Source organism: Ctenopharyngodon idella, chromosome 3 (genome assembly GCF_019924925.1).
Source record: "Ctenopharyngodon idella isolate HZGC_01 chromosome 3, HZGC01, whole genome shotgun sequence".
Classification (NCBI taxonomy): Eukaryota; Metazoa; Chordata; class Actinopteri; order Cypriniformes; family Xenocyprididae; genus Ctenopharyngodon; species Ctenopharyngodon idella.
The window spans coordinates 52,354,542-52,368,224 of NC_067222.1; the positions used below are offsets into that span (position 1 = coordinate 52,354,542).

A 13,683-nucleotide genomic window follows, 5' to 3' on the forward strand; every position below is an offset into this window, starting at 1 on the left:
AAAGGAAAATAATGACTGATTTGCTGAGGTCATCAGAGTATCCGAGCAGCATCCCAGCCTGACACACCTCCACAGTGATTTTAAAGGGAACCCCTGACACATTGTGCAGCTTTTGGTTGCAATTTTCAGTGGATTTCACGGCTGCTTTGAAATGGTCCTGTGCTTATGTGTTCAAGCTTGATTTTCAGCATCATTACTCCAGTCTTCAGTGTCACGTGATCTTTCGGAAATCAGTCTAATATGCTGATTTGATGCTCAAGAAACATTTCTAATTATTATCAATGTGAAAACAGTTTTTACTGCATTTTTATTAAATAAAGTAGAAGATGAGCAGAAGAGACTTATTTCTAAAATTATGTTTCTAAACTTTTGAAAAGTACTCAGTGCTTCCCACAGGTTTGAAACATACTTGCGGTGGTAGCCGGGTGAAAAATCCTCCTATTAGCCACGGCACAAAAATGGTCTACTACTTGTGACAAATAATGTGTGATTTTGAACAGTATTTTTATTTATTGAAATTAATTAATTTACATTGAATTACATACTAATATTTTGCATTATTATGCATTGTAAATTATGCAAAATTACAGCATTTAAATGGTTATCCTTTTCCTATGTTCTCCTTGCTGTCATATCCCAGCAAACACAATAATGTTGTAAAAACGTTTTTTTCACGTCGTGAAAAGGTTGTGATAACGTTTTTTTATCCAACGTATTTAATACGACAGATGTCGGGGGTTTTTTACGTTATAAATACATATTTTTAAAACATTGCAGAAACGTTTTTTTAACGTTGTTTTTACGTTAAAAGTCACCATGCGACTTTCTGAAAACGTCGATATCACGTCCCAGCAAACACAATAAGGTTGTAAAAACGTTTTTTTCACGTCGTGAAAAGGTTGTGATAACGTTTTTATCCAACGTATTTAATATGACAGATGTCGGGGGTTTTTACGTTATAAATACGTATTTTTAAAACGTTGCAGAAATAAAGGTAAGCAAATTTTTAAATTATCTTATTAGTTACAACATCAATGGACTGATTGATTTCCTTATAAAATCTTGATTCTCCAAAAACTCTCGAACTAAAATTTATTCTAAATTTATGAAAATAATTATGGAACAACTGAAACTATTTATCATTCATTCATTCATTCATTCATTCGAAAACCGAAAGGGAAAACGAAGAAATTATGCTTCATGACAGGATTGTTCAAACATACATTATTACAGATTAAGTAAAAATATAGGCTATCAGCAAGTTAAATGAGTAAACCGATTAAAATAGCCTATATGCAAGAAAATAGCCAACGCAAGTTTGAGAAGGAAATTATTCTGTATACTATGTTCGTTGCTACTGAATTTTGATATATTGACTGAGCTGATATATTTTAGCCTATAGGCTAAAATGTTTAAGCCCGTGTTTGATAACTTGTAGACCTTAAAACGTATGCACGTGGTGGAGATTTTTCGTTTTCTGCGTATTAATAGCTTTCCACGCAGTTGTGTCCCTGATGATTGGATTAAACAAAAGTTCTTTGTGTCTCACAAAGAGAAAAACATGGACTGCAAATACATTGAGACGAGCGTGGAATTTTCTCACTCAAACCACTGCCTGCTGCAGCTTCTGATTGTATTTTGAAGGAAAAGCTGCTGATAACTGCTGTTTTTTTCTTTTCTTTTTTTTTTTCAGAAGGGTTAATTTGTAACTTATCACAGGGTCACTGAAAGGAGAGCTAGAGGCACCTGAAAGTGCTGCTTTAATCAGTTGTTTAGAGTTTTGCAGCTCTTTTTCTCACTTCAGTCTGCGTGAGGTCTGAGTGGGTAAAGGTAAGCATTTTTCTCTGGTTTAGAAAGTCTTTTAAAAAGGAGACCATTGTAATCATTTAATCTGTGTTTCATTAAATGTTTTGTATGAGTATGTTAGCTTTCTGTAGAACTAAGTTTAAATTTGTTTTGTCTGCAGAGAGGGAATTTGTACAGAGGTAATGCAGTGAAGCGTTGTAGGTTAGCCTGTGAAGCTTGACTGCTAATACCTAACATCTAATGTCCAATTGCTAATGCTATGTTTGAATGTTTGGAAGGAGCAGGCAAATTATGGTTAAAAATTGCATGTGACATGTCCATCTTATGCAGGTAAGTTTATGTATTTTTTGATGTATTTTTGTGACTTCATGTCAAATTTACACATGTATTTGAAATTGATTTGGTTACATATGTGTAAATGCTGGTAATGTGGGTGATTGGAGAGGTACATTCTATAGTTGATTTTGTGTTGTGGAAAATTACAAAATTACTGTGAAAAATGAAATTGCCAATACTGTAAACTTGCTCAGTCAGTATGATGTCTGAGTGGAGAGAGGAGCAGGCTAATTGTTAAAAGGATTGTTCACCTAATATGAAAATTAAGTCATTAAGTAAAATGAAAAATGAAAAGGTGTTGCCGAAGACCTTTCTTTTATGGACCCCAACAGGAGAATTAAAAAAAAAAAAAAAAAAAGTGCTGCTCGCGCTTGTCCATTTTATAAACTTTTCTCCTTTTGTGGTCCATAAAAGAAAGGTAATTTAGTAAATTTAGTAAAAAGTAACTTGTAACTGTAACTGACTTTTAATTTTAGGGTGAATTACCCATTTAACACAATGTTAAATAACTGCATGCTTTCCATCTTATGCAGCCTCTTTTGATAAAGATCCCTGAATCAGCAGATTGGTTCTGGTCTTTATTTATTCCATACAACACAACACAACGCAGAGAAGAAGCAGAGCCAGAGTCGAGGCAGGCTCATAGATGTGTCATTTGACAATGCACCTATTGAACTGTGTTTTGATGTCAATATTACTAATGATCACTGATGGTACGTATAATATAATTTCTATTACTGTTTAGAGGTGCATTTCCCAAAAGCATTGTAAGCCAACTATGGTCAAGTCAAGTCAAGTCAAGTCACCTTTATTTATATAGCGCTTTTTACAATGTAGATTGTGTCAAAGCAGCTTTACATTTGTAACTGGTACATTATTTGGCTGCACAGCAGCTCTTAAAAGAAAAGTGTCAATGCAGGCAGATCAAAGCACTGCTGAATATCAAATGTCAAGTCAAATGTCAAGTGTCCCCAACTAAGCAAGCCAAAGGCAACAGCGGCAAGGAACCCAAACTCCATCAGGTGACATCAGGTGGCAGACAAGTGGCAAATAGGTGTTTAAATGGAGAAAAAAACCTTGGGAGAAACCAGGCTTAGTCGAGGGGCCAGTTCTCCTCTGGCCAACAGTGCTTTGTTACGATTCAGGTAGCTATCATAAGTCAGACAGGATCGCAACATTCAAAGTATTTATTCCAGTTCCATGCAGTTGAGGATCATATTCATCACGGCGGTATGGACGGTTGTTGAGGAACTGTGTCGTGGCTGTCGTGTCGATGAGGCCCTCACAGTGGATGATCTAGTTGACTCAATCTCTGCTGATACTTCAGGGCTGCGTTGTGGTCGTGTCAAGGCGCAGGTCCTTGGTCTCACCTGGATACGGCCTGGATCCGGTTGACTACGGTGAACCTCGGGATAAACAGAAAGACTAATATTAGCGTAGATGCCATTCTTCTTCTGATGTAACGAGTACATCAGGTGTTATAGGAAGTGTTCCGGCTGACTTAATTTATGCAGCCTAATAATCCTTTAACAGATTTGAAAATATAAATTGGTAATGTGTTATGTGTATGCCAGGTTAAAGAGATGCGTTTTTAGTCTAGATTTAAACTGACAGAGTGTGTCTGCTTCCCGAACAATGCTAGGAAGATTGTTCCAGAGTTTAGGTGCCAAATAGGAGAAGGATCTACCACCTGTAGTTGATTTTGATATTCTAGGTATTATCAGCTGGCCTGAATTCTGAGATCGCAATAGACGTGAAGGACAATAATGAATTAGGAGCTCGCTCAGGTACTGCGGAGCTAAACCATTTAGTGCTTTGTAAGTAATTAGCAAGATTTTAAAATCTATACGATGTTTAACAGGAAGCCAATGCAGTGTTGACAGAACTGGGCTAATATGGTCATACTTCCTGGTTCTAGTAAGAACTCTAGCTGCTGCATTTTGTACGAGCTGTAGTTTATTTATCAGGCGAGCGGAACAACCACCCAGTAGAGCGTTACAGTAATCTAGCCTTGAGGTCATGAACGCATGAACTAACTGTTCTGCATTTTTCATTGAGAGCATATGTCATAGTTTAGATATATTTTTAAGATGGAAGAATGCGGTTTTACAGATGCTAGTAACATGGCCTTCAAATGAAAGATTGGTATCAAAGAGCACACCCAGGTTCCTAACTGACAACGAAGACTTAACAGAGTAGCCATCAAGTGTTAGACAGTATTCTAGGTTATTACGTGAAGAAGTTTTTGGTCCAAAAATTAGAATCTCTGTTTTTTCTGAATTTAGTAGTAGGAAATTACTGGTCATCCAATTTTTTATATCAGCTATGCATTCTGTTAATTTTGTGAATTGGTAAGTTTCGTCAGGGTTTGAAGAAATATAGAGCTGAGTATCATCAGTGTAACAGTGAAAACTAACACCATGCTTCCTAATGATATCTCCCAAGGGTAGCATGTACAGAGTGAACAGTAACGGTCCTAGTACTGAGCCTTGCGGTACTCCATATTGAACTTGTGATCGATATGACATCTCTTCGTTTACTACTACAGACTGATAACGGTCAGATAAGTATGATTTGAACCATGACAATGCAATTCCACTAATGCCAACATAATTTTCGAGTCTATTTAAAAGAATATTGTGATCAATAGTGTCAAATGCAGCACTAAGATCCAGTAACACTAATAGAGAGATACAACCATGATCTGATAATAAGAGCAAATCATTAGTAACTCTAATGAGAGCAGTCTCAGTACTATGGTATGGTCTAAATCCTGACTGGAAATCCTCACAGATACTATTTCTTTCTAAAAAGGAACATAGTTGCGATGATACTACCTTTTCTAGTATTTTTGACAGAAAAGTGAGATTTGAGATCGGCCTGTAATTGACTAATTCTCTAGGATCAAGTTGTGTTTTTTTAGTAAGAGGTTTAATAATAGCCAGCTTAAAAGGTTTCGGTACGTATCCTAGTGATAAAGATGAATTGATGATATTAAGAAGAGGATCTATGACCTCTGGAAGCATTTCTTTCAATAGCTTAGTCGGTATAGGGTCTAACATACATGTTGTTGATTTTGGTGATTAAACAAGTTTAGACAATTCTTCCTCTTCTAAAGCAGTAAATGAATTGAATTTTTCCTCAGAGACACTACAATGCATCTGACGCGATACTGTAATAGACGGTTGCATGGTTATAATTTTTTCTCTAATATTATCAATCTTGCAAGTAAAGAAGTTCATAAAGTCATTACTGCTGTGCTCTTTGGAAACATCAGAAGTTGAAGCTTTATTTCTTGTTAATTTAGCCACTGTATCAAATAAATACCTAGGGTTGTGTTTATTTTCTTCTAAAAGTTTTGAAAAATAAGCAGATCTAGCAGATTTTAAGGCCTTTCTGTACTCAATCATTCTCTCTCTCCACGAAATGCGAAATACTTCTAGTTTTGTTTTCTTCCAGCTGCGCTCCATTTTTCTGGCTGCTAACTTTAGGGCCTGAGTGTGCTCATTGTACCATGGCATTGGATTAATTTCCTTAATCTTTTTTAAGCACAAAGGAGCAACTGAGTCTAATGTGCTGGAAAAGACAGAGGCAATAGTTTCTGTTACAACATCGAGGTCTTCTAAGCTTTCTGGTATGCTAAGGCGATGAAACTGATCAGGAAGATTATTTATAAAGCGATCTTTAGTGGTAGAAGTGATGGTTCTACCATATTTATGGCATGGAGGCAGTTTAGCCGCCTTGACTATATGTAGTATACACGAGACTAGATAATGATCTGAGATGTCGTCACTCTGCTGCAGAATTTCAACAGCATCAATATCGATTCCATGTGACAATATTAGATCTAAAGTATGATTACGACAATGAGTGGGTCCTGACACATGTTGTCTAACACCAATAGAGTTTAGAATATCTGCAAATGCCAATCCTAATGCGTCTTTTTTATTATCTACATGGATATTAAAATCACCAACAAGGACTTTATCTGCAGCCAATACTAACTCCGACAGAAAATCAGCAAATTCTTTGATAAAGTCTGTATTGTGTCCTGGTGGCCTGTATACAGTAGCCAGCACAAATGTCAACCTACATAATGTTACGTAAAGTACCATCACTTCGAAGGAATTATATTTGAAAGACTTTTGACTAATACTGTAAATATTACTATAGATTACAGCAACACCTCCCCCTTTGCCTTTCTGATGGGCATTGTGTCGATAATCATAACCTTGAGGACTAGACTCATTTAAAGTAATGTAATCGTCCGGTTTTAGCCAAGTTTCTGTCAAACACAGCACATCTAGATTATTATCTTTGATAATATCATTAACAATAAGTGATTTTGAAGAAAGGGATCTAATATTTAACAACCCGAGTTTTATCATTTGTTTATCATTATTATCTCTTTTTTATTGTTGAACATCAATTAAATTTTTACCATTAATTGAGTTTAGAAGTTTTTTGTTTTTACTAATTCGGGGTACAGACACAGTCTCTATTTGAAAATATCTAGGTGTAAGAGTTTCTATGTGTTGGGAGTTATCTGAATTTTCTGACTTCTGTAACGTGAGGCAGCTAGCAGACGGTCGGTTTAGCCAGTCTGTCTGCTTCCTGACTTGGGCCCCAGTTTGTCATGTTTCAGCTCTAAGACTATGTGCCATATTACTAGAGAGAAGAGCAGCACCATCCCGGGAGGGATGAATACCATCTCTTTTCAACAGGTCAGGTCTGCCCCAAAAACTTTTCCAATTGTCTATGAAACCTATATTATTTTGCAGACACCACTTAGACAGCCAGCCATTGAGTGATGATAATCTGCTAACTATCTCATCACTCTGACGAACAGGAAGGGGGCCAGAGCAAATTACTTCTCCTGACATTGTACTTGCGAGTTCACACACCTCTTTAATGTTAATTTTAGTGATCTCCGACTGGCGAAGTCAAACATCATTAGTGCCGACGTGAATGATAATCTTAGAGTATATACGATTAGCATTAGCCAGCACTTTTAAATTTGCTTTGATGTCAGGTGCTCTGGCTCCCGGCAAACATGTGACTATGGTAGCTGGTGTCTCTATTTTCACGTTCCGTGTAATAGAATCGCCAATAACTAGGGCACTTTCAACAGGATTCTCAGTGGGTGTATCACTGAGTGGGGAGAACCTGTTTGATGTTCTTATTGGAACGGAAGAGTGGTGTTTTCCGCGGCTAGGCCGCCTCACCGTTACCCAAGTGCCCTGCTGCGCGGGCTCTACAGCCGGAACCGAACAATGTACAGAGTTCACTAAGCTAGTCCATCCAAAACAGTATCTGAAGCCCTTGCATTCTCACTATCCTCGATTAAAGTTTGGATGCGTGTCTCTAATTCTGAGATTCTCTCTGTCAGCCTGACTATTTCCCTACATTTATGACATGTAAAGTTCCACTGTACTCTAATGGCAACAAAGTTCCACTGTACTCTAATGGTAACAAAGTTCCACTGTACTCTAATGGTAACAACAGAACTTGTGACCATAGTTGGCTTTGGGAAACACACCCCATGTCAATCACACATCTGCCAATGCCTTACGGTAGGCTATGTTTAGCTCCTCAATAAGAATATATTTTAACTAAGATAATTGGATTCAAAGTTTAAATGTAAATTAGTTTAAATTAGTAAACAGATTGTTTAAATTAAAGGGGTACAGGTAAAAAAGCTTTGCCATAGTGTTCCATTTTTACAATAATGCTGTTTAAAGAGTAGACATGGTACAAGAAAATTTTCAGTGATATATCTACCTTTACAATAACTGTTGATCTGACTCTCTGGCTGTTAATTTTTTAAGCATAAAATCAAAAGTCTTAATGTTGTATAGCCTCCTGTGAGCAAGAAAAAAATGTTTACCAAGTTCAGTGGATTGGAAAACCTTGAGAGGAAACAGCCTGTGACATTAACAGTGAATGTTAAATATTATCTAGTTACATAGTTTCTGTTCTTTTCATTGGAAAGTAAACAAAAAGTAAATTTTCTACACTATTGTTTACCATAGGTTACACAAGACATAGTTTTCTCAGATCAGCTTCTGCAAATTTGACCTTTTCAACCAAAGGTAAAAAGAAGAGAGAGTCTGTTGTCACACGAGCAATGCGCAGTTGTTCACACAAATTAATTTGTACAGCAAATTGATGTAAGTTTTGTGGCATTTTCTCTCTTTAAAATATACAGTACTTCACAGCAGAAACAGATCATTTCTGCATTCATAGATGTTATATGTTGAGCATCTTAGTTTAGATTATTTAATGAATATTGTTGATTGTTTTCAGGGTTGACTGTGCACAGTCCCTCTGGTCCTCTGGTTGCTCCTCTGGGATCTTCAGTGGTTTTGCCCTGTTATGTTGATGAACTCTTAATAATGGAGGGTCTGGAGGTGGAATGGAGAAGAACAGACTCAATGACTCTAGTTCATCTGTATCAAGATGGTGAGAGTCGACCAGAGGCCCAGCAGCAGGATTATCATGATAGAGCTAATTTCTTTACTGATCAGATTCAACATGGAAACTTCTCCCTCCGTCTGGACAATCTGAGAGCTGAAGATCAGGGAAAATACACATGTAAAGTTTACAGTCAGCAGGAGTCTGGAGAAACTGTGGTTCAATTAAAAGATGTTGGTGAGTGTGGATTACAGGACCTGTTCCCATCATTTTCAGTAAATTTTACAAATAAATAAATAAAAAGTAATACTGGACATAAATTTTGCACTCTGATATTGTTAAATGTTTATTTATTTATTCAGAGCGTTTGCTAGTATCAGGATCGAGTCATTCCATATCAGCGTCTGTGGGTGAGGACGTCACTCTGAACTGCTCTGTAGACTCTCACATCACACCTGAAGACTTTGAACAGGTTTCATGGAAAACAACAGATAAAGGTATTTTGGTTCTGCTCTACCAAAAAAATGAGACTTTTTCAGAGTCATCAGATGAGCGATACAGAGACAGGGTTGAGTTCTTCACTGATGAAATCCCAAAGGAAACTTCTCTCTCAGACTGAAGAGTGTCAGAACTGAGGACAAAGGAGTTTACACGTGTCAGGTGTTTGCAGGAGGACTTTCAGCCAATGCAACTGCAGTACTGGAGAGACTGGGTGAGTAACAGATATTAAGACTAAAGTATTAACTAATAAACCAGTTTTAATTCAGGTACTAGAAAGTACAAAAAGAAATGACAGAAATGTTGCTTCTACTGTAAATGTATAGTTTTATTCATGTTTAAATTTTTGTTGTTGTTAAGACCTCAAATGATGTCTAGAGCATAGGTGCAGCATTTACAGTATTTGTAACTAACTAAACTACACTATTTAGCCTTGTAACTCTGTGTGTAAATGGTAAACAGAGTGAGCCAAAACAACAACAAAGAATTGACAATAATATCATGGAAATTACAAGTGGCAGAATAATCTGTATAAACCAGAGATCTCCAACCCTGCTCCTGGAGAACTACCGTCTTGCAGGTTTCAGGTCCAACCCCAATCAAACACACCTGAACCAGCTAATCAAGGTGTTCTGGGTTGCTTGATAATTACATGCTGCATTCACGCCAGCGCGTAATTACCGTAATCTTGATATGACAACACGTGATGTTATATTCAGAGCTGTTCACATCCTCGGACTGGGAATTATGCGTTTCTGTGGCACCACGATCAACGCCTAAATGAATCTACAGCGGTCAGATGGTACACATGGGAGCTTTCAGAAATGTCCCAGCTTACAAACTGTAATTACGAGCTCTACGAGGACGTGCACGCTTTTTATGAACCAGAATCTCAGTTATAGTAATTACGATATGGCATGAACGCACAGACTGGTGTGTTGGAGCAGGGTTGGAACTGAAGTCTGCATGATGGTAGCTCTGCAGGAGCAGGGTTGGAGATCCCTGGTATAAACAAAAGAACCACTCGTGTTACATCGGATATCCCATTAAAAACCTAGTTGGTGTCATTTAATGGCAGGTACAGCGATGACATCACCCAGATGATTAAGATTGACACAGCATCAAGCCAATTATAGGCAGTGGGCCAAGATGTTAACATCAAGCCATACCAACATCATTGGCTCTCACCTGCTCTTTCATAGAATGCGACATGTCGTTTCAGGTGTGCAAATGAATGAGAATTGAATTGAAAAGTGAATCGGGATAAGATTTTTGGAAATTAATATCTTAAATTCTTCTCTGTACCTCATACAAAACAACTGTATACCGCCAGAGAGGACTGTGACTGCAACACATTGTCATTTTGACTTCTTTTGGTACCACTTTTGACGTTTTTGCAATTCCACTTCTCTATCTGTTATTTTTCTTTATAATCATACATGGTTGTAAGAAATGGCTATGGAATGTAAGCTCAGGTGAGCCCACTTGCTGGTCCACCCTTAAATTCCACTCGACTCCTGATGACAGGAGGTTTCCGCCACTGCTGCATTGCTGCTCTGGACTTGACCTCCTTGGCTGATGAACTGGATCAGCCACTGCAATTATACTAGACTGGCTCAATTTGCTAGCTGCCTATGTGCCTTCAAGATCTCAGCTAGCTTATGCAGGACTTACCTGCATGAACGTTGCCTTACAGCCAGAGAGGATGTGTTGCAAGTTCAGGTTCTGCACTTCGCAGAGTTGACCGGTCTCCTCTGAGCTGTACCAGAGGTTCAGGTTCCAGGGACTAGCCCTAATAAGGAAGCTCAACCTGATTTGGGGCAGTCTCCACATATCCACCCATGTAATGGACCCGCTGATCACTGCCTTCCAGGTTCTCCAGCTCCCTTGTTGTGATTGGCTCATGGCTCTAACATTGAATCTTTCTTCCTTTATCTTCACGACTTCCGAGATCATTATGTCTCTCCTTTTCTCCTTTGAGGCTTTAGACCACATCTAGATCCCATCCAAAGCTGCAGCAAACCCACAATCTTTCTGTAATGGCTAAGATGGCTAATGGCCTACTCCACCATCTGTGTTGCATTCCCAAGTACGAACTTGGGTCTTTGTGTTTCGAATGGACGAATCTCACCTTCTTATTTTTATAGTCCAAATTTATGATTTTCAGAGGAAGATTCAGGATGTTATTGCCAAACGGTGCTGTATCAGAAAGGCAACGAGGAAGGCCCAGCCATTTGCGGCTTTAGTTGGCTTTTGAGTCCATCCTCTGGACTGTTGTTGAGGTACAACTTCAAGCTGGGATGCAACACAGACGGCCATCTGCTTGTCAGGCAGGTCAGCTGTATAATGCCTTCCGAGACTCTGCACGAGCTGGTCCACCGAAAGTGGACCTCTAAGGTATGGAAGTAGGAGTGGGATTAGCGGCTCAATTCATATAATTTAATATCATTTCAATACCTGTCATTAATCTCATTTTCCTGCACATTTCTGTCCACTCTGCCTTGCCTCACAGGTAGGTCTTTCAAGGTTGTCTGGCAGAGAAAGTTATGTAAAGCACATCAACTGGTCACAGGGGTACCTCAGGGATCAGTCTTTGGACCCCTTCTCTTTTCCATATATCACTGGGACCTATTTTTCAGACACAGGGTTTCTCAAACTGTTTCTATGCCGATGACACACAGCTTTACTTTTCGTTTCAACCACATCATCCAACGGTAGCTGCACGGATCTCTGACTGTTTGGCGAGCATCTCTGCATGGATGAAAGAACATCACCTGCAACTCAACTTAGCGAAGACAGAGCTTTTCGTTTTACCAGTCAATAAACACCGTACAGCACAATTTCACTACTCAGATAGGTTTATTAACAGTAATCCCATCAAGATCAGCCTGAAATCTTGGGGTAATCTTTGATCAGCTGACCTTTAAAGACCACACTGCAGTGACAGTATGGTCATGCAGGTTTGCGGTGCACAATGTAAGGAAGATCAGGTAATGCTTTTCTGGCTGGACTTCTTGATATCCAGAAAGCAGCATGACTGGTCTTCAATGTGCCCAATCCATGTCATACCTCTCTTTATGACTCTGCACTGTATGTTTGCCTAAAAAAAAGCAACAGGCTCCAACAGGGTCTCACCCTCCTACCACAAAAAGTGACAAGCACTAAATCAGCCTCTGCAAAAAAATATTGGGAATGTGTTCCACCTGTCCCACTCATAAATGACACCAACTTTATGCCACTATGTCTATGTCTTTATCTCATAGTATAGAGTCTGTGTGTGTTTCACAGGTTTCTCTGTTTCACACATAATGGTGTTGATTCTCTCTATTGCTGCATCTGGATCTGCACTTCTGCTCTGCTGTCTCATCTACTGCAGATCACAATATATCACAGGTATGTTTACAGTAAAATAACTAAAAGACATTTATTCAATGAGCAAAGATGTCCAAAAAAAGCGTATCCAGGTTTACTTCTGGTTAACTCTGAGTATTAAGATTGGATAGGAGAAAAGTATTTTAACATTGGAAAAAAAAAAAGAAAACAAAAAAGTCACACCCAAAAATTAAAACTCACATTTTACTGCCCCTCTTGCCATTGCAGAAGTACATGACTGACTTTTTAGCTGAACAATATCCCATCTCTGTAGGTCCATACAATGCAAGTGAACAGCTTTCAAAATGAAAAATTATATGTATGACTTGTTTAAGAGAAAAAATAAAACTTTCCTTCTGGGCGACTTTCATACAGCAACTGTACATAAGTGCTTTGACATGTTTTTCTGTGGAGCCCAATCATTATGCATTCTTCTTGAATATTTTAGCATTTCACATAATCATCTCAGCAGGTTTACATCAAGTGATGGGCAGTGTGAACACACCAATGATAGTTAGCTAGAAAAACAAAGGTTTATTGTTACGAAGTTTAAAATATTAATCTAATCCATATCTATGAAACAAAAGGGGAAAAATACTTGTGGAATCAAAACAAAAAATGAAAAACCCATTATGAAATTACAGAGGGAAGCTATTGTGAATTAGTCTTAGGGGTTCGTTTACAAACTACAGTCATTAATGTGGTAAATTTAAACATTTAATACAGCAAATGTATGTAAAATAAAATTATGTACATAAACTAACATTGTTTGCCCTTTAGACCCTGCTGTAACCAAACGTGTCAGGACTCTTGGGTTTCTTCATGTGTTTCTTCCAAATATTATGATGTTTATGGCTTTTCTCCTCTGGGGTGTTACTGAAGGTGAGCATTTCAAAAATATTGATCACATAAATGACAAAACCTACACTATTCTAAGACCATTGAGATCTGCTCATTATTTACAGCAAAGTGATTCCATGCATTGTCATGATTCCACCACTTTTCTCTATTTTCTCTGCCCAAATCCATGTAAACCATATATGTTTTATGTATGTTTACATGACAACAATTACCTATCTGCAGTAGAATTACCTATCTGTGCTTCTTGTCTGTGTTTCCTTGAGTCTCTGTTGCTGACTGCCTCATTATCCCCCTTGGACTGTTGCTAAAAAAAAAAAAAAAAATCATACTTTGTTGTTCTCGGTTAACTATTCCTTGATTTTCTGCTAGCTTTTACTCATTTGTTGTTTTTGTTTG

General features: G+C 38.0%; 1 pseudogene; it reads left to right on the top strand.

The window, feature by feature from the left end:
• Positions 1-1,501: 1,501 nt before the first annotated feature.
• Positions 1,502-13,195, top strand: LOC127508882 (butyrophilin-like protein 2; annotated as a pseudogene).
• Positions 13,196-13,683: the final 488 nt, after the last annotated feature.